This window comes from Podarcis vaucheri (assembly GCF_965113315.1).
Source record: "Podarcis vaucheri genome assembly, chromosome: 17".
In the NCBI taxonomy this organism is placed as follows: domain Eukaryota; kingdom Metazoa; phylum Chordata; class Lepidosauria; order Squamata; family Lacertidae; genus Podarcis; species Podarcis vaucheri.
The window spans coordinates 32,527,350-32,548,378 of record NC_138755.1 but is presented as its reverse complement, the minus strand read 5'-3'; the positions used below and the strand labels follow the sequence as shown (position 1 = coordinate 32,548,378).

Genomic DNA, 21,029 nt, shown 5'->3' with positions numbered 1-21,029 from the left:
TAAGCACTTTGCATATATTCTCCCTAGCAATCCTTACAATAGCACTGTAAAGTAGGGCGGGCCGTATGGCAGATGGTGAGCTGAGGCTGAGAGAGAGAATATGGCTTGCTTAAGGCCACCTACTGTAGTAAATTCAGGGCAGGAGCAAAATTCAACCAAGGGCTTCCTAACTTGCAAGAACATATGGCGATTTATACTTTGCCCCCATGGGCACACAGAGCTGGTCGAGGGGAGCAATTTTCTCAGAGAACACGGGTGGGAGTATGTGGCTTGTACCTTCCTTCACCCAGCACTTTAGTCCAATAGGATTTGAGGCCCCAGCAACTGCTACCAAATGCTACAGAAGTGGAAGATCTGATTTCCTGCTGTTACATCTAATTTGACCCTCAGCCTCATTTCACCTGCATTTCACATCTGCTCACTTCATTAAACTGAACCCAAGCCTGTGGCTGTAATTTACCCTTAAGGGCAAATTTAGACGCAACACTTTTTTAAATTATTTACTGCACATGATCAGTGTGGCGGATTCATTGAGGTTCTGATTCAATCCTATGCAGCTATGGCAAGTGTCTTTGGGCCTCTCCAGACTGGTGTTTTGTTGTGGGTGTCTTCAGATATATTTTCTTTACACACTAGCAGTGGATTTATTCTAATTTAGTTTGTTCTGTGGTGATTCCCCAATGCTAACACATGATTGCTGTCTTGGGGGCGGGGAGCCATAGCACAACGGGAACGGGGCAAAAATCAGGACATTTGCGGTATGAAAAGTTAAGGAATTTCAGCTAAGGGATTATTGCATATGCACAGACTGTGTGGCAGCCCCAAAACCTTTGCAGGAATGAACAGTATTGAAAGTGGGGTCACATGTGACCGCCCCAATAGAATCAGGAGCACAAATGGTCATGCATGCACAATGAAAAGGATAGCTGGCCCTTAATATCATGTCCACACACATCCTGGCAAGATTATAGTCTTTTTATACATATAGTGGTACCTTGGGTTATGAGCATAATTCGTTCTGGAGGTCCGTTCTTAACCCAAAACCGTTCTTAACCTGAAGCACGCTTTAGCTAATGGGGCTTTCCACTGCCGCCGTGCTGCCAGAGTGCAATTTCCGTTCTCATCCTGCAAAGTTCACAACCCAGAGCAACTACTTCCGGGTTAGTGGAGTTTGTAACCCGAAGCGTTTCTAACCCAAGGTACCACTGTACAGATATGAATCAACGCCACCTCATTTCCCCCATTTACTGAGAACTATTTATACACAAAGGTTATGCAAACTGAAGTTCAGTGCCATCATAGTAGTATTACAATACAGCACACCATTTGGTCCTGTCCTTCCTTGTACATTTTCCTTGAACCTGCCAATAATTCTTGTTTTATGTAGGTGGCTGAGTGGGTGTGTAAAACACAAAATATATTTTTTAAGTTTTCTCAAGGCTCGCTTATCACTTTGACAATGTTTCAATACTTCCAGAAAGCTCAGAAAGACAGAAATTAATGTATCCATTTTAGCTATCTTTCTAAAACTGCAATCATCCTTATCTTCGGCGCATGGGGGGAGTGTGGAGAGGCCCGCCAATGCAGAAGTCGGAGGACCCAGTTCCAAGGTGACTTTCAACACTGTTTTTTTACAAAGCGGCCTCAGGAACTCAAAAAGGCGGAACCATTTAATTGCAGGAAATGCCACCCACACATTTTGTGGTGTGAATTCATATTCAAAGTCCTCTTTAGATCGGCAAATGGGAAGCTTTAGGCCAGCCTGGAGGGAGAGGATGGGAAAGCTGAGTCGTGGAATGATGGAAAGAGGGGTGGGAGAGAGAAAGCCCTTCACAAGCGATCCGTTCAGACCTCTAGCAACAGTTATCTACTGTTCTTCTGGCAACTGTCTGGGTAGGACAGATGAAGGGGGTGGGAGAGAGATAGGGCATTAAAGTGTTAGGAAGAGAGAAAAGGGGTGAGAATGGGAGAGGAAGAGAATGTGACCCTATCTATATTCATTCATTCATCCTGATGTCATTCGTAGGATTTCTTACCTGCTCTTCACCGCAAGGTCCTAAGGAGCCTTAAAGGTAAAGGGACCCCTGACCATTAGGTCCAGTTGTGGCCGATTCTGGGGTTGCGGCGCTCATCTCGCTTTATTGGCCAAGGGAGCCGGTGTACAGCTTCCGGGTCATGTGGCCAGCATGACCAAGCCGCTTCTGGCGAACCAGAGCAGCGCATGGAAACGCCGTTTACCTTCCCGCTGGAGCTGTACCTATTTATCTACTTACACTTTGACATGCTTTCAAACTGCTAGGTGGGCAGGAGCAGGGACCAAGCAACGGGAGCTCAACCCGTCGTGGGGATTCGAACCGCCAACCTTCTGATCGGCAAGTCCTAGGCTCTGTGTTTTAACCCACAGTGCCACCCGCGTCCTTACAACAATGTAAAATACTGCATTGGCCCAAATATAAGCTGCAAATAAATTACACCTTTAAAATTCGGAGGCTTGGGAGCTGTAGATGGGATGAGTGCCGTTTCCCCGCACTCCCGGGCTGCTTCCTGGGCGGGTGGGGGAGCGGCGCCGCTTTGCTGGCGGCATAAGGTCACGAATAGAAGCCGCAATTTAACTTTTCATGATCAGAATTCGGGGGGGGGGGGAAGTGTGGCTTATATTTGGGCCAATACGGCAAATACCATATTAAAATCAATTTTGGCTTTGGCCAGTGAGGCCCCACTTCTTTTTGCAGCACCGAGTTTCTCGGTTTATCCACTATTTTAAGTTCCCACAATGCACCCCAATGTCATGTCGCTTTGAGGCATGGAGGGAACTTCAAATGGCAGCTGGATACAGCTGTCCAGAGCTGATCAGAACAAGATACATGCTTGGTATCGATGGTGGGCCCTGCCTGGAGCCCAAGCCTTTGGCAGTTGCCCCTGAATGCCAGGTGCTATCGCTGGCCCTGCTCTCTCCAGTAGTTTCAAGAAAATCTTGGTTTCTGGGAAGGGCCAAGAGGGGAAATGACATGCTCTGCCTAAATTCTTCATTAGTTCTTTCCAGTGCTTGGATTAAAGTACAGTGGTGCCTCGCAAGACGAAATTAATCTGTTCCGCGACTCTCTTCGTCTTGCGGTTTTTTCGTCTTGCGAAGCACGGCTATTAGCGGCTTAGCGGCTATTAACGGCTTAGCGGCTATTGATATACAGGTGGTACATGACCCCAGTCAAGCTTGCAAAAATCTATCATTTGCCCGATAATAAATGTTGGAAATGTAAGGAAACTGAAGGTACATTCTTTCACCTTTGGTGGACGTGCCCTAGGATTAAGGCTTTCTGGGAAATGATATATAATGAATTAAAAAAGGTATTTAAATATACCTTCCCGAAGAAACCAGAGGCCTTTCTCCTAGGCATTGTCGGCCAATTGGTGCAAAAGAAGGACAGAACTTTTTTTATGTATGCTACAACAGCAGCAAGAATACTCATCGCTAAGTATTGGAAGACACAAGATCTACCCACTCTGGAAGAATGGCAGATGAAGGTGATTGACTTCATGGAATTGGCTGAGATGACTGGCAGAATCCGAGACCAGGGAGAAGAGTCTGTGGAAGAAGATTGGAAGAAATTTAAAGACTACTTAAAGAAATATTGTAAAATTAATGAATGTTAGAAAGATGTTGGATAGAAACTAAGCGGTTTCCAGCTGTAATGCTTTAGGAGATATGAAAAAAGGATTATAAATGGGTAAAAGTTTAATGGTAAGGATTTGCTGAACTAACAAACTGAAATGGAATACAAAGAAGGGAAGTATGAGGAGGTCGGAGGAAATAAGGGTATGGAAATTATGTTATTGAAAATTAATGTGTGTTTTTAACTGCTTATTATTTTCTATGTTTATTTTTTATTTTTTATTATATTCAAAAAATTTCTCAATAAATATCTTTTAAAAAATAATAACGGCTTAGCGGCTATTAACGGCTTAGCGGCTTTAAGAAAAAGGAAACAAACTCGCAAGAACTCGCAAGACGTTTCGTCTTGTGAAGCAAGCCCACAGGGAAATTCGTCTTGCGGAACGACTCAAAAAACGGAAAACTCTTTCGTCTAGCGAGTTTTTCGTCTTGCGAGGCATTCGTCTTGCGGGGCCCCACTGTATCCTTTGTGAGGGCTTTGGAAAAAGTAGATGGGTAGGAAAGGGTTCGAGGCCTGTCTGGCTTAGCATCCTCTGTTCTCTTCCTAACGAGGAAAGAGGAGACAGTTGCAGCGCTCTCTCCTTGCAAGATGTCTTTGTTTGCGCAGGCAGATCCTGCTCTCGCTTTGACCAGGCAAAGGCAGCAGCTGCCGAAGCAAGGCACAAAAACAGCTTCTTCAAAAGGCAATAGCAGCCTTGAAAGCTGGCTGGATTGATGTGGAACTGTGGCAGCCGTTCCTCCTCACGAAAGCCAAACTTCACATCGTGCTTCCATGTCCGCCCCTTCAGCACATCAGAGGCTCCCTGTCGTCGGGTAAAGAAGGTTGGGGGCAAGGGGGCAGCTGCGCAGCAGGGGGAAGGCCTCAATGCAAGGTAGAGGGTTGTGAGGGGCGTCCATGGGCAAGGCATGGGGCCCCCTCCTCTTCCTCTCATTCACAAGGCCCTCTCTCAGGGGTCCAGTCTGCACCACCCAGAGGACAAAGCACACAGAACTTACTGCTGCTGCAGACCCTACAAGTGTCCCTGTTTTCCAGGGACAGTCCCAGGTTTGCAGAAGCCATCCTGTTTTCTGATTTGATCCAGGAATGTCCCGCTTTCCCATTTTTCCTCCCCTCCATGTCTTAGAGGACAATTATAATTATAGGGGAAAGGCAAGGCCTCCTTCCACCTGCCTTGCCCCATCCTCTGGCATCCTCTGAGTCCTCCTAAGGGAGCTGTTCCTGGAGGAAGAACTGTGAGGGGAGAGATTTTGTCAGGTAAGGCCTCCTTCTCCCCCCCCTTGCTCCCCCCTCTAGTCTCGGCTTCTCAATTTGTACAGTATTGTATTATTTTACGTACTGTGGCTTGCCATTGTTTTATTGATTACAGTTTAGAAATTATTTATTGTAACTGCTGAGTGGATTTCTGTTTAATTTTTTATGTTTATATTATTATTTTATACTACAGTGGTACATGTAGTATAAGGGGTTAAGTACTTAATTCGTTCCGGTGGTCTGTTCTTAACCTGAAACTGTTCTTAACCTGAAGGACCACTTTAGCTAATGGGGCCTCCTGCTGCCGCCGCGCCGCCAAAGTACGATTTCTGTTCTCATCCTGAAGCAAAGTTCTTAACCTGAAGCACTATTTCTGGGTTAGCGGAGTCTGTAACCTGAAGCGTATGTAACCTGAAGCGTATTTAACCCGAGGTACCACTTTATTCTAATTGTTGAATGTTGCTTTTTTGATGTAGGTTGCTTATTTTAAAGTTGTTTTATTGTCACATTTTTGTATTGCATTAGATTGTTATATGATGTACATTTTTTGTTTCTTCAGCTTGTAAACCGCCTTGAGTACTGTAAGATAGAAAGGCGGTATACAAATTAAAAATGATTGATTGATAAGCGGTGCGTGTGTTTGTGCGGAGATGCAAAAAAAGGAGTTCTGTTTATACTGAAAATAAAACACCTGCATCAAATGAAGGAAAGGGTGATGCTGGCATACAAAGCCCTTCCTATAATTTTGAAGGGAAAGGTAACCAATCCACATTAAATTCTTTAACTGCAATGCTTCAACAGCCAGCCGGTTGTTGTTTTCTCTTCTTTTTACTGTGCGGAGTGTTTATTGTTGTAAATTGAGCTTTACATTGCCTACTCAGAAGTTAGTCCTATTGTATTCAGTGGAGCTTACTCCCAGGTAACTGGGTAAAGACTGTGTGCAGCCTTATACTGCAATCCAAAGCATTTTTACTCTGAACGAAGTCCCAGTGAGTTCAGTAAGATTTACTCCATGGTATGTTCCCTGACAGGGCAGCTTACAGCTAAAATCTTGTTTCATTCCCTTTATCTGTTGAAGGTGTTGCACATGATCCCTTCCCTCACACATTTTTTCTTTACAACAATCCTGTGAAGTAGGTTCGGAGGAGAGGTTATAATTGGCTCACAGTGACCTATGTACGTTTGCATATGACACCTATGTGTGGGGCGAGATCAAACACGGGAGAAGCTTCCTGATGTAGAATAGGACGTTTCTTTTCTTAAAATATTTTTTATTAATTTTTAAACATATTAATTGTCATACATACCACAAAACCTCACATCTTATACAGTCTTTTTGGACTTCCATCAGCACCCCTGATGATCCCCCATTTTTATCATTTCTTCTGCATTTCTTAAATTCATATTGCCTTTAATTATCGTAACTAACATCCTCCTCTTTATCCAATTATGCAATAATTCAAATTATACACCTCACAAAACTTCTTGCAAACCTACAAACGTAATCTGATCATCACAATTACTTTTCAAATAGTCCGTAAATTTACACCAGTCTTCTGTGAATCTCTGGTCCCGCCGGTTTCGAATTCATCCTGTTAGTTTGTCTAATTCTGCATAGTCCATCAATTTCATCCTCCAATCTTCTTTTGTCGGTAATTCTTCTTGCTTCCATTTTTGTGCCAATAATATTCTTGCTGCCGTCATTGCATATAAGAAGAATTTACAATCATTTCTATTTATATCATCTCCTACAATGCCCAGTAAAAATGCTTCTGGTTTCTTAATAAATGTATATTTCAACATTTTTTTCATCTCATTATATATCATTTCCCAGAAGTTTTTCACCTCTTTACATTCCCACCACATATGATAAAATGTTCCTTTTTTTTCTTTACATTTCCAACATTTATTGCTTACCTTATACATTTTATACGGGTGTAATATACCATCTATACATCATTTTCATCACATTTTCTTTTAAAGCATTGCATGCAGTAAATTTTAGACCTTCTTTCCATAGGACATTTCTATTTTCATCAGAGAAATGTTGGAGGGTATGCTGCTGCGTCCCACTTGTTTGCTCTGAAGAGGCAGGTGAACAGCGAGCAAGAGGGAAGAGGAGCCGGAGCAGGGCCAAGAGGCTCCAGGGGTTTGCAGTGGGCCCTTGGCTGGGACTTTGGTGGAAAGTAGCACTGGTCACCTCAATTTCTCCTTAGCATTTAGTTTTCCCTAGCAGCTGGAAGGGGGAAGAGCAGGGAAATTAGCCATTAAGGGGTGGGGGGCTGGAGAAACCAGCCAGCAACTCTCCTTCTAGGGAGGCCATGTGCCCTACTTTACAAAGGACAGTTCTCTATTTGAAACGCTGCCCCATCCAAGTCGGCCTTAAAGATAAAGAATCATAGGGGGGGGAGCAGAGGCCTTGAAGATGCCCATTGAGAGTAAGCAGTCACCTGGCATCTTCCTCACTAGGGCTGCGATCTATTGTATTTCCATTTAAATTCTAGTAATTATTTCTCCATTTGTTTCTATACACAGGAATCACTGTATGTAAATGTTATGCAAATTGATGCTCTCTTTTGTCCTCTTTCTTTGGTGATCCAAATCCTCTTTTTCTTTTCTTTTCTGGCAATGCATAACTAAGCACCCCGTCTCCTTCCGTGTGAGAGTCACAGCAACCCTCCAGCTTTCTTTGCCTTAGTGGGGAGCCTTGAAGTTGCTCAACAGGCAGAGGCAGGCCGCTTTGTGGTGTGTTGGGCATAATGTGTCGCTCAGTTCAGAGAGAGTATTAAATCAACAAGTCTCCAAAGTTTCTCCTGGCCTGTGGACTGTGTAGAGTATTGGTCAATGGGAGCCCTCCTGAGAAAATATTATATATACAGTATATGGAGCCCTCCTCCACCCTCAGAATACCAAATGATACAAGAACACTAAATACTATCCATAGGGTGGAGAGAATATGAATACCATCCATAGGGTGGGGAGAATATAGCTTCAGCAGCACTTCCTTTGTTGTATTTTTGTTATCCATCACCTCCCTAAAGGAGACAGTAAAGTTGTTTGTGATGATTCACACCATGTAATCTGGGTTCAGTGCAAAATGGACATGAGAAAGGAAAATAGACATCTCCGTGTACTTAATCGGTGTACCCAAATCAAGTGCGTAGCTCTGATTCCTCAGCTTACGCCTGTTCTGTTACACCCACTTGTGAAAGCAGTAAGACCTGGACCAAATAAGCCACTGGGGCAGGAAGAGAAATGCCCTACTCCATTTTCTCCCACAATATGTGTTCTCCTCTGCCTCTGTCTGGGAGCTTTTGATAACAGATGTGGTTGAAAGTGTTGGATGGCTATCTGTCAAGCATGCTGCGTTCTACATCAAGCAGCGGGTGGTAGATTAGATCAGGTACAGGAAACATCAGGTAAAGGAAATGCAACCCTCCAGGCTTCTCTGTCTGATTCCTGGAACATTTCCTAGGCTTTACTCATCCCCATCCTCCCTGTATGCTTTTACCTGGCTGGAATGTTTGCTGGGGTGGAGAGGTGTGTCTCTGTGTGAAGATGTGTGTAGCAGAAACCTCTTGCGTAGGTGTGGCCTTCTGCAGAAAGGTAAGAGTCACATATGTCGCTCCACTCTGGCCTGACCCACCACTGACATGCAGTCCATGAGGGAATGCTGCCCTCAAACTAAAACATTCTAGAGATGATCTGTAAGGTGAGGGTCCCTTCCAACTCTATGGATTGTACGCAATGGCATGCTCTGGAGGGCCCCTCAACACGCCAGAGCTGATTTTGAAGGTGCACAAGGGACTGGAGGGGAGAGGGAGAGGAGATTTCATTGTGCACAGGGAAGTCCATTGCTTCAGTGGAGTTGCAGCGCTGGGAAACAGTCCCTTGTGATTCTAAGTTGCTAAAGATAAATGGGATGTTACACTAAATGTGTAGTTAGAAACTGTGCAGGTTTTTTAAATTAAAAAAACCACCATACTAATGTATGTAGATGAAACTAATGTTTCATCAGGAGCACAGTGCTCAAAGAAGGGAGATTTAACCCCTTGCTCCTTGACCATGATCCTGATATGTGTCTGTTTTCCTAATGTAAAATGCAGTGTAGGTGTATGTTTTCATTGGGATAGCAACTGGGTGGCGGGGAGGTTTAAACATTCCCTGCCTACTTTTGTTTTAGGGGGGGGGGAAACCCCATACAAAGTTGCTAACTATGTGTTTAGTGTAAGTTGTAGTTTGGCTCAAAGAGGCCTTTGATGGGCAGAATTAGCTTCTAAAGGGGAAGTGAGGACTCCTGGTGCCCAGACCGGATGCAGCCCCCAGCTGGATTTCATCCAGTCCTCTAAGTCCTCTCCCTCCCATCAGCAGTTCATTGGGGAGCAGCAAAGAAGGAAAGGGGCTTTGATGAAATTGCATTTTGAAGTTTGAGGCTTTGAATAGCCATAAGGCAGGGCTTGCACTTCAGTTGTGCATTGATGTTATTTGTATTCTTCTGCTGGGATTACGGAGTTCTTTTTGCCTTTTGCACAGTCAGGATAAATAAATGGTGTCAGAGAACTTTTTTTAAAAGACTTTTAAAAAAGTCTATAGAGAAAATTGAAGGTTTGTCTACTAAGAACCCTCCATGGGAAATAGCTTTAGTGTGTGATTGTTCATGGGAATGTGACCCACCCCCCAGCAGGTTTCGACTGGCATAAGGTGGCCCCTTGGTCCAAAAACGTTTTCCCCCATCTCTGTTTTAAAATATTGCAGTGCTGTATTGAAGTTGTATACCGTGCAGGCACGTCCAACAGCTAGATCATGATCTACTGGTAGATCACTGGATGTCTGTGGTAGATCACTGGTAGATCACTGGCTCACCCCAAAGCAGCTCAACAACCTTGGCTCCCCTAAAAAACAGGGCTTTCCTTCCCTTAAAAAGCTCAACAATTTTGAGCTGAACCACAAAAAAGGGGGTGGATCACTGCCAGTTTTTAACTCTGTGAGTAGAACACAGTCTCTTGGGAGTTGGCCACCCCTGTTGTATAGGGTTGTTGCTGCCTGTCTGGGTGCTTGCTTCCCATCTATTCAATTTGCATGTTTGTTTTTCCCCAATTTAATAAAATTTTATTTTATATTCTGTGACATGTTTCACATTTGTACAATAACCATCCAAACAATTCAATCCAAACAATTCAATAGTCTTGACTTCCCTTCCCCAGCTTCCATGGTTTCTTCAGTTTCACATTTACTCTGCATATTCTAAATATTACGTACATTGTAATCCTCCAGACTGCCACTTCCATCAGCCCCAGCCAGCATATTGATGGGATTTGCAATCCATCACCCTCTAGGCAACCTCAGGTCCCCCATTCCTACCATAGATAGATCAGCTGGCTAGACACTGAAAATATCTGGCTCATCTCATTGGCATCCAGCCTGAACTTGGCCATCTCTGAATTGCTGTTGTGGTTTGATCCCAAAACTTCCTCCCTGTAACTACCAATAAGACGTTTGAGAAGACACAAGGCTGAAGGATATGAAGGGTTCACAGGAGGGCAAGTGAAAGTAATGGCCCATATTTTCTTTGAAGGGAAATGAGAAGTACTGCTTTCTGTCACGCTCCACATTATTGTGGCCGAGCCATTTTGATAAGACCAAAGCCTGAGGCTGCTGTGTGTTTCAGAAAAAACAATATCTCATCCAAAACTCATCCTTCAATCTGTTTTTGAAAAGCTAATTGTTACCCAAACCTTACAAAAATACCCTAGGCACTCCATCATTAGCACTCTCATTCCCCCCCCTCCTCATCAGCCAAACTTTGGGCTACCCCTAACAATTTCCATGCAAAATTGGACAAATATGAGGAAAAAGATGTGCCTATTTGCACTTACTGAGCCGGATGCCCTGGGGAGTTCAATGAGACTCCCAAGGAAGTGTGTCTGGGACTGCAGCTCCAAGAAAGCTTATGCTACAATACGTTTGCCAGTCTTTAAGGTGCTGCAGGATTCTTTGCTGCTTTTGTCACAAAATATTTTACATGGAAAGCCTTCACATAGTTACTTGAAGCGGGGAGAGAGAAGCCGTTCAGAAACGATTTAAAATAGCAACTTTAAAAGGTGTCATCTCAAGACAGCCAATTAGTAAGACTCGAGTAGCCTTTAAAATTGCATTCTAAAAATGCCCATAGCCTTTTAGAATTCCGTCAGAAACAACTCTAATTGAATCCCTGTGAGCCATTGGAAAACCTCATCTTACCACAGTGACAGACTTTCAGGGGGGAACGGTTTTTCTACTTTTTATATTGACTGATTGACCACCACCACTTCATTTCCGGGTCTACATTTCTTTCCGCTTGCCTTCTCCTGTTTTCATATCATATCTATACGCCTAATGGTTTTTAAGGATGTTGTCATGCGGCAGTTTGCATGGTTGCTGACAGGTGGCGCTGCAAGCTACAGTGTGGTGACAAACTGGGCTCATATATGCTGGGCCATTGTAGCAGTGGTGGAGACCAAGGGGTAGGGATATGGAGGAAGAGGCAGGTGGGTTGGCAGTGTGGCAGCCAGGTGGCCAAGTGAGCATTCCAGCAAGTGGGCAGGCAGCTCAGGTGAGCAAGTCGGTGGCCAATTCAGGTGAGCTGTAGAGGTTTGGAGAGGTCTAAGGGGAGAAGGGAGGGTGGTTTTGGCAAGGAGTGAAGGGAAGGGATGGCTTTGGTGAGAGGAGTTGGTGAGCAATAGGAAGGGACCTCTCGCCCATTTTTCATTCCTTAACTGAAAAGCATACTGCAACCATTGCATTCATTGCCACAACTGCCTAACAAAATAGTTCAGAATTAGTCCCATGTTATTCAGCGTGCCACATTTTAACCTGAAAAGCAAACCAGAGCTAGAGGGACAATTTAATAAATTAAATAGAAACAGCCAATCTGTTTTGACAGATATGTGTCCTATGAGGCCTCTAAATGTTCCTATTTCAAGAAGTTGTTATCCTGGGCCCAGTGTGGACTAGCTTCTTTATTTAGTACTACATCCCTATGTCCCCTTTCCTTCACAGACACATTACACTAAACATATCAGATACAAGATTGTTTGTTGAATTACGCTATTTAAAATGTGGTATTTTATTAGAAGTTGCAGTTGTGTTGAATGTGGAATCTGTGTTTCATATAGTTGGCTTTTGTTGAGACATGTAAACAATGCAATTTCCTGAAATATAAAATGGTGTACAAGTTAAATAAATAAATTTATTTATCCTGCTCATCTGCGGCATGGATCCTTAAGTTGTTGTGCTGTGGGAGGAAGCAACAACCACCATGCCCGAATCTGCAAAATGCTTTTTCCTACCACACCATACCCAAACGCTGAGAGAAATGAATGTGACCATGTCGACACATGGTTCAGAGAAAAGCCCTACTTCTGGATTCTGGAAAAGATCTCCATGGGCTCAATCTGCTCCAACCATTAACTGGGAACATCCCCAGAGGGAATAACATTGTGTGACTCCCCGCTCCCCGTTTCATGGTTTCAGACTCTTTCCATGCAACTGATCTGAGCAAAGTTTCCTTCCGTTTATTTGTAGGGGGCAAAGGAAAGAGGCTGCAATTGGGGAAAACCCCTGGGAAAGAAACACATATAGAACCTGATTTGAGGGCAGCATTTAATTGTTGCCCAAGTCAGAAATATAGTTTGAGCTGGCACTGTTGTTATCCCTATCAAATATCCCTTGGGAAATTGCTCTTTCTGAGGACTAACTTGTCTCAACAACTGCAAAGTAGATAAATTCTCTCCCAAAGAAGTTTATATTAAATATGCTCAGAGTTCCTGAAATAGGAACCGTTCATAAACAGAACGAATGGGAGGCAGTGCTGGGTGCATTTTATAGATGAGGGTGGGGGACTGAGGTTGAGAGATGGTAACAGTGGATTTTGAGAAAGCTAATATTTCAGCCACTGAGAATATATTGATGGGGCAGAATTTCTTGAAAACATTCATGTGAAGAATAAATTTGCTTCATGCGGAAAGCTGGCATGTTAATCGAGAAGCCTTCATGTGCTTTCTGAAGTTCCACAAGGTCACAAGAACTGTTCCAAGTGCCTCTCTTCCAATTGTTGAATCAATTCTAAGATAAGGTGCTGCCTGGATTTTTTTTTTTAAATATTCTATTTAGCTTCTTCGAGCTCCATATTTCTGGTGGGCAGTACTTCTGCCACTTGTTTTTTGGCCTTCACCCCAAGTTATTTTTAAAAGTACTAAGCTTTATAAAAACAAATGTGTCTGAAATGGAGGGCGCCTTTTCTGGGTGCATTGCATTGCAGATGACAATCTTTCTGTTTGCTAGGTTTGGACTGTGTGTGTGTGTGTTTGTTTCAAGCTCATATTGCTGAAAAGAATCCAAAAACCATCCGTTTTCTTGACAACAGAGATTCATTTGATTTAATGTGTCAAGGAACACCCACTCGCTTCTCTGATTCAGTACAATGAGAGGAGGCCCCCTACCACGAGGCAGAGTCAAGCAGCCTCTTGAGGCAGTGGGTGTTGGTGGGTGTGGGAGGCAGCGGCAACAACCCCTGCCGCCCTCCCTTCCTATCGAGCCATCCTGGCCGTTCCCCTCTGTGAATGACACCCCCCCTACCCTGCACCCCCTAAAGTAGCCTGTTGTCCTCAGGTGCAATGGCGTACTGGTGCAATGAATTGGGCCAGCCCCAAGAGACCCCAGTTCCCACCTGGCGTACTCTGGCATTCCTCAAGGCATGTCCTCTTCAGAAAGCAATACTGCTCAAATCATCACCATCAAACCCTTCCCTTGGTCTTTATGCCCCAAAGCACAAAAGTGGGTCAGGCCTTCAAATCCTGGCTGTTGCTGGAATGGACAACCCATTTATGGGTAACCTCACACATTATGGTTAACACAAGCAACCCAGATATTAGAATGAGTATTAAATCTGTAAGATGCACATGACAGCAAATAGGTAAAGGTAAAGGACCCCTGGACAGTTAAGTCGACTATGGGGTTGCGGTGCTCATTTCGCTTTCAGGCCGAGGAAGCTGGCGCTTGTCCACACAGCTTTCTGGGTCATGTGGCCAGCATGACTAAACCACTTCTGGCGCAACAGAACACTGTGACAGAAGCCAGAGGGCATGGAAACGCCGTTTACCTTCCTGCTGCAGCAGTACCTTTTGAACTGCTAGGTTGGTAGGAGCTGGGACAGAACAATGGGAGCTCACCCCATCTTGAGGATTTGAACCGCCGACCTTCTGATCGGCAAGCCCAAGAAGCTCAGTGGTTTAGACCACTGCACCATCCACATAAGCAAATGCTTATGATTAACAATGGCTGCTTATCCTAGGCTTACCAACTGATCCAGGGGTGTCTTGCCCATAGAGGCAAATGGTGCGGGGCGCCAGGGCGCCAAGGAAGAGGCAGAGGCTGGGCATGGCGCCTCCTGGCATCAGCTCGCCACCCTTGCCCGCCTCCGCCATGCCGCACCGAAGCAGTGCTGTGCCTGGAGCCTCTACCTGCCATGGCCACCCTCCAGCCGCTGCCCGCCTCCTCCAGCCCTGCAAAACTGCCAGCAGTGCCATAAAAAGGTCGGCAACTCTTGGAAACCGGGGGGGGGGGCACCGGAGGGATCTTTGCACCACAGCGCCGGATATACTTAAGACAGCCCTGAACTGATCAAGAATAACATGATCTCTTCCTATGCCTTTAAAAGAAGCTTGATCTGTAGACATTGGTACGTGGCACTTTCCATAGCTTGGAGGTAGGAATTATTTCCTGCTAATGGCTTCAGCTCACTCTGCTCTTGAAGGCATAGGAGCATGGAGCTGTAAAACACTTGGCAACTCTCGTTTGACAACACAGGTGTTCCACTTGCTCATAGGAAGATAGGAAGCTCCTTATACCAAGTTGGACTATTGGTCCATCTAACTCAACATTGTCCACACTGACTGACAGCGGCTGTCTGGGATTTCGGGTAAGAATCTTTCCCATCCCTACCTGAACATGCCAGGAATTGAACCTGTGACCCTTTACCTCTGAGCTATGCCCCTATGAAACACGAGCACTTCCCTATTAATTCACATTAATTAATACAAATATTACCTTGCTGATTTCTGTTGACTTGTACATGCCTGTGCGCCACATCTGACCCTTATGGATAAGGGAGACAAAGATTAGAAGGCTTTTTTTTTTTTTTGGTTTCTGGTGGAATGCATCTCAGGATGCAACATGGAAACCACTGGCACTCAAGCTGTCTGTGTATTCAAGACTCTTCTCTGGCATGAAACAAACTGTTAATTAATTGTGAAATCTTTAATAGTAAAGCTATGTCTCAAAAGGCAAGATTACACAGAGAGCGAGTATTGACAATGGGGTTTATATTCATATTCAAAGCCAAGTTCATATTTGTCAAATTACTCAGGGAGAATATGAATTAGAATTCTTTATTACTTTGAGGAATTTAGAAGGTTGGTTGTTTTTGCGGTGGTGCTGCCAAAGCCCCCCCCCCATTCATGTCTTTTTCTGGTTTCATAATGCGTTTTCCCCATTAGTTGGTATTGCTTCCCATTGTTCTCTCCCCTGAAATCCTCATGCAGATATAACAGCCGGGCTGGGCGTAATCAGACGGCAGGCTCAAATTCTGTGCAACATCAGCCAAACATTGCTGCAAGGCCCATTTGCTTGAGCTCTCTTGGATTGTTCTGCTAGATATATTCTTTGCTCCACTAGATCAGCCTTCCCCAATCTGGTGTCCCCCCAGATATTTTGGACATTAGCCTCAGCCAGCACAGATGAGAGATGTGGGTTGTTTTCTGGGGGAAACTGAAAGCATGAACTCTCCTGCCAGTAATTGATGCTAGACTAGGTACCTTCTGATCCTTTGTAGACCACAGCTCTCCACTATGTCATGGTTATGTCTTTTATTACCTTACACCAGCACTGATCCCCCCCCACCAGCTGCCCAGCATCCAGCAATTCAATTTCAGTGTCCCATGCTACTTGCTGCCTCAGATGCATACCTACTGGGATGAAGGGTCAACTTCCAGCCTTTGGGAGGCTGACAAACAACATCAGCTGGATGATTCCCATGTCTGTTGTGCTGGGAGTGGAGTGACAGTGGGTGGAGGGTGGAAAGAGAAAAGGTGCAAAATCAGAGAGAACAACCCAGAATTGCCACGGGGCTCACTTTCATGTGGTTCAGGGTATTTTCAGGTCAGGCACATAGGCCCCTAAAAGGAGGATTTGCCCTAGTACAGAGCAAGCCTCCACTTTCCCCGTGTCTTAGCAGTGCTTCTCACAGATGTAATTATCAATGAATTGATTGTTGATTGAGTTTTCTGCTTTTCGACCACCATGCTTTATGTGGGCTTTCTGCTTTTCCTTTTTAAGTGCTGTTTGCAGGTACATCCGGCTAATGTGTTTGCTGTCCTGTTTAAAAACCTCACACAGTTATTTTTTGATTTCAGAAGAATTGAAAAAGTATTCTTGGTGAGATGGGCTCATGATGTTGCAAACCTACAAGCCCTCGTGAAGCATTTGAGGCAAACGTTTGTGATGTTCCCTCAGGCACATGCTGCATGTTTATATCTTCCTGCATTCGAAGTCCAAAAGAGAAGTCTAAGCACATTTGGCAAGCCTGTATAATCTGGGTTCCCAGTAGCAACAAACCTTTTCACTGAAGTGGATTGGATGAAAGTAGGGGTGGGGAGCTGGGGTGGGGGTTTGCATGCATGCACCCACCCTCCTCTTTAAGCCCATCTCAGACACAGGCTTGATCTTGGGTTGAAGACTATCTCTAGGATCAAAACAAAATGTTGCAATGTCACTTCCATGCATAGCTGTCAACTTACAGATTTGAAAATAAGGAACCAGCAGCCTCGAAAATAAGGGATCAGCAGCCAAAATAAGGGATTTTAGTCAACCAGCAGCCAAACGAAACCTCAAGTGGTGGTTCCCACAGCGCAGCAACCCGGCAAAGGGGATGCAGCAAGGAAAACCACCATCACCTCTCCGCTGGGAAGCACTGAGCAAAGGCGAGTCCCCAGGCAACGCGGCCAATTTGATCGGCACAAGGCATGCAAGCCCCACCCCCCAGTCGTTCTTAGACTCCTTATTGGGTGAGCAACGCAGCCAAGCAACACAGTTGGAGCCTCCCTCCTCCCTGGCCGGCAGGGAGGGAGGGAGAGGAGCTGCTTCCTTTGAAACCCGGGAAATTTAAGGGACATCATCAATAAGGGACAGCAGCGGGACACAGTGCTGGGATAAGGGACTTTCTTGCCAAATAAGGGATGGTTGACGGCTATGCTTCCATGGTTGCTGCGTGGTTGAAAGCATGTATGTTTGGGCACACACCTTAAATGCCAGACCATGTATTTTGTTTCCTGTACAGTCTTCTCCCAGTTTGGAGGCTGTGCCCATCTAGAATGGACAGGGTACCCCCACCTGCAGTAAGTTCAGTAGCCCATATTGCCTTGGGCTGCTGGTAGAGGAAAATTTCCACATTCACAACATGGATAAAGGCTTGAGAATGCAAGGCGAGAGGGACGCCGGATACTCCCATTCCCTGATAAGCTGCTGTGCCCTACATCTTTAGGAGTATGTCCATATTATCTCAGAAGTGTGGAAAGTTCAAAACTTACTTTAAATAAATAACTTTTCAGGACTTCTTCATATTGTTGCAAGCCTCTTAACTCTAAATCACGAGTTAGTCTTCCTTTCAGCAGTCACCCATATGGTAAGGACATTCTTAATGCAGCCCCGTAGGCCCATAAAATGGTACTTATCATATTTGTAAACGCGCTGCAGTTGCCAAAAATGCAACATTTTTGCGATATATGTTTTTGCCTAGCACAAGGACATTTTATAATATAATTGCAGCTTCCCTCCAAACAGTGGGGAGGTACAGCCATGAACAGGGATGAACCCTCTAACTTTTGGGCTAGCATAATCAGGAATAATTAGTAGGGGGTTTACAAAAGATTTAGATGTATTCTGAATCAAGAACTGAAGAGGGACCAGCTTTGCCTGGGCCAAAGTGGGATCTCTCCGAATCACCCTGAACCTAAGAGTGGCCTTCCAAAATGCTCTGGGAGACTTTCCTCCCTAATCATAATACTTTGGGGAAGGGATGCTGAAGTCAAGTGCCACCTTGCTTGTGTCTGTTCTTTGTCTTCTCCAGCTCTGCTAGTGAGGCTTGCTTGAAAAATGCTAGACTCACCCAAGGCAGTGAAGTAGCTTCGGGGGCCAGGGTGAAAATTTTTGAGGGGGCACAGCCAGGCACCCCATAACAGGCTCCCTCATCAAGACCGGAGCCAGGGGGAAGCAAGACATGCCAAGGCTGAGCCTTCAGGACCAGGGCAACACCGCTTCCTCCTTTTCGTGGCCAGTTGAAGGTATCCCTTATTGATGATGTCCCTTAAATTTCCCGGGTTTCAAAGGAAGCAGCTCCTCTCCCTCCCTCCCTGCCGGCTAGGGAGGAGAGAGGCTCCAACTGTATTGCTTGGCTGCATTGCTCACCCAATAAGGAGCCTAAGAATGACTGGGGGTGTGTGGAGCTTGCATGCCTTGTGTCGATCAAATCAGCCACGTTGCCTGGAGACTCACCTTTGCTTAGCGCTTCCCACCACAGAGGTGACGGTGGTTTTCCTTGCTGCATCCCTTTTGCTGGGTTGCTGAGCTGTGGGAACCACTGCTTTGGCTGCTGGCTGGGCTTTCTGCCTTTGGCTTGGAGGGGCTCAGAGGTTGAACATACCTGTGCCTGGAAAATCCTTTATTTTGGCTGCTGATCCCTTATTTTCGAGGCTGCTGGTCCCTTATTTTCAAATCTGTAAGTTGACAGCTATGCCCAGAGAGCCTTGCTGCAAGGACAGGATGACGAGGCAACATAGTGGTGTTCCTGGCTTCACGTTTCTCTGCTCTCAGGTGGGCCTAGTTTGCAAGGAGAGACTCCCTTGATTAGATGTTGGTCAGTGAAGGGACTGACCGCAGCACCGTCCTGGGTGCCAACAACCCACACTATGCCCCTGACCCTAGGCATCACCCTCTCGCAAGCCCCACCCCTCACTGGCACTGCTTTGCACCCTCCTTGAGTGTTTCTTCCTGACTGGAATGTGTCTTTGATTATTATTATTATTATTTATATACCTCCCTATACCCAGGGGTCTCAGGGCAGTTCACAGAATAAAATCAAGATATAAAACCACAAAATACCTAATAAAAATAAAAACAGCAACCCAATACCCTCCCCCAAACCCATATTTTAAAAGGGCATAGGATGTAAATCGGATCAGCCAGAGGCCTGGTTTAAAAAGAATATTTTTGCCTGGCACCTAAAGGTGTATAATGAAGGCGCCAGGCAAACTTCCCTGGGGAGAGCATTCCACAGACGGGGAGCCACTGCAGAGAAGGCCCCTTTTTGTGTTGCCACCCTCTGGACCTCTCGAGGAGCAGGCACATGAAGGAGGGCCTCAGAAGATGGTCTCAGGGTCTGGGTAGGTTCATATGGGAAGAGGCGGTCCTTGAGGTATTGCGGTTTTGAGATGATAATGCACCTTGCTTTCCTGGATGGAGGGTAGAGAGGGGTGTGTGCAGAAACCAGCCTGCCGTACAAAGGTAAAATTCACGTTCAGTGCTCCTGGCCACACCCACTACCAGAAGGTTGCCCCGATGGAAACATAGCCATCGGGCTGCAAAAGGTTGCCAACCCTGATATATACCCATGCTGCATTGCGGCTATGGGCTTCCCTGGAACTCTGCTTGCTTAATTGGTTTGTGGATCGTACTGCCCAAGGGCGAGAGCAAAGCTGTTATTACATAGGAAGGCATAGCAGTGATTGAAGCGATAAAGTCCACTTTGGAAAGAGAAATACTTTTGATATTTTTAGCTTGTTTCTGCACAGCTACCCCCTTATGCTTAGTAATGCAGTAATGCCTATTGATCAGCACATTGCTCATAATCTAAAAATGCAGCGGAGGAAGGCAGCTTTATATTTCCCGAGAAGAAAGAACCCAGCATTTAGGTGTGGTTTCCACCAGTATCTTCATTAAACATTGATGTCGCCTCTTTGCTTCCCCTCCCTGTCTAATAAATATGCCATGGCAGTCATTAAGCTTCAAGAGCCCTGAGTTGTTTAAGTGCTGTAAGATGCGCCCAGCCAAATCGTTGGCTCCTGAGATATTGGTTTTCTGTCTAGATAGTTGGATTTGGATTTCCAAGGGATTGCAAAAATACCAATCATTTATGAAAGAAAGGGAGGGAGGGAGGTAATTGAGACACAAAGAGCAGCTTTTTCTGCCCCGCTCCAAGGAACAGATAAACAAAAGATAGACATGCTTGCGGTAGCATTTCTACAAATGAGGCACTTTCTGCCTTACAGAATACTGCTTTTATTTTTTAATTCATAAAGCCATATCAGCTACTGATCATAATCAGCAAAGTCTAAAGAGCCCACCTTCTTGCTTCCAGACAGGTCACTGTAAGCCTGGGGCATTGTGCAGGTGTGAACATTGACATTACCCAATGACAGAAAGCCGTCATTGCTTGAAATGTATCTTTCCACTAGGCCCAGAATTCTAATTGCCAACGAGGTTGAAAACCAAGGACATCATCCAGTCTGAGTTAAGCACAGTTTCATTTATTACAGTCTGATCAAGGCCTTTGGAAAGTGGCTTTCCTTTTGCAGTCGGTGAGATGAGGGGTTCATGCTGTCCTGAGGATCATTTCTGTGTAAGTTATGGTACAAAATACCTAGAGCAAAATACCTTTAGTCCAGAACCTGTGGACTGAAGTTTCTTGTAGGACATGTCAGATCAGCACCACATATCCTAGATGCCAGGGGTTGTTCTTTACATCTCCAGTTGAAGAGGAAGTCAATGCAGCTACACTCATTCATCCCCTTATGGTCTGGTTATTGTTCCCCTCCATCATCTGCTGTGACAACAAGTAACATATGTTGGATAGCAAGGGAGGGAAGACAACAAGGAGAGAGCACGGAAAGGCCTAGACCTGGCATTAGTAGTTGGCATGGTTGGGCCTCATTACTTTATATTGGGCTGAGGAATCTCAGGCTCTGGGGACCAAGCATGGCCCTCCATTCTCTCTATCTGGCCTTTGGGTCTCTCCCC

At 45.2% G+C, this 21,029-nt stretch overlaps 1 long non-coding RNA gene across 2 annotated transcripts in view; it reads left to right on the top strand.

Annotated features, from left to right (window-relative positions):
* The first annotated feature begins 4,136 nt into the window (after positions 1 to 4,136).
* The window catches only part of LOC309522154, a 70,599-nt gene continuing 53,706 nt past the window's right edge, over positions 4,137 to 21,029 (top strand). Inside the window, exon 1 of one of the 2 annotated variants that reach the window (XR_014214921.1) lies at positions 4,137 to 4,483. This is a non-coding gene — a long non-coding RNA (uncharacterized lncRNA). Of the gene's footprint in view, positions 4,926 to 21,029 lie in introns of both variants that reach the window. The other variant, XR_014214922.1, reaches the window with a different exon arrangement.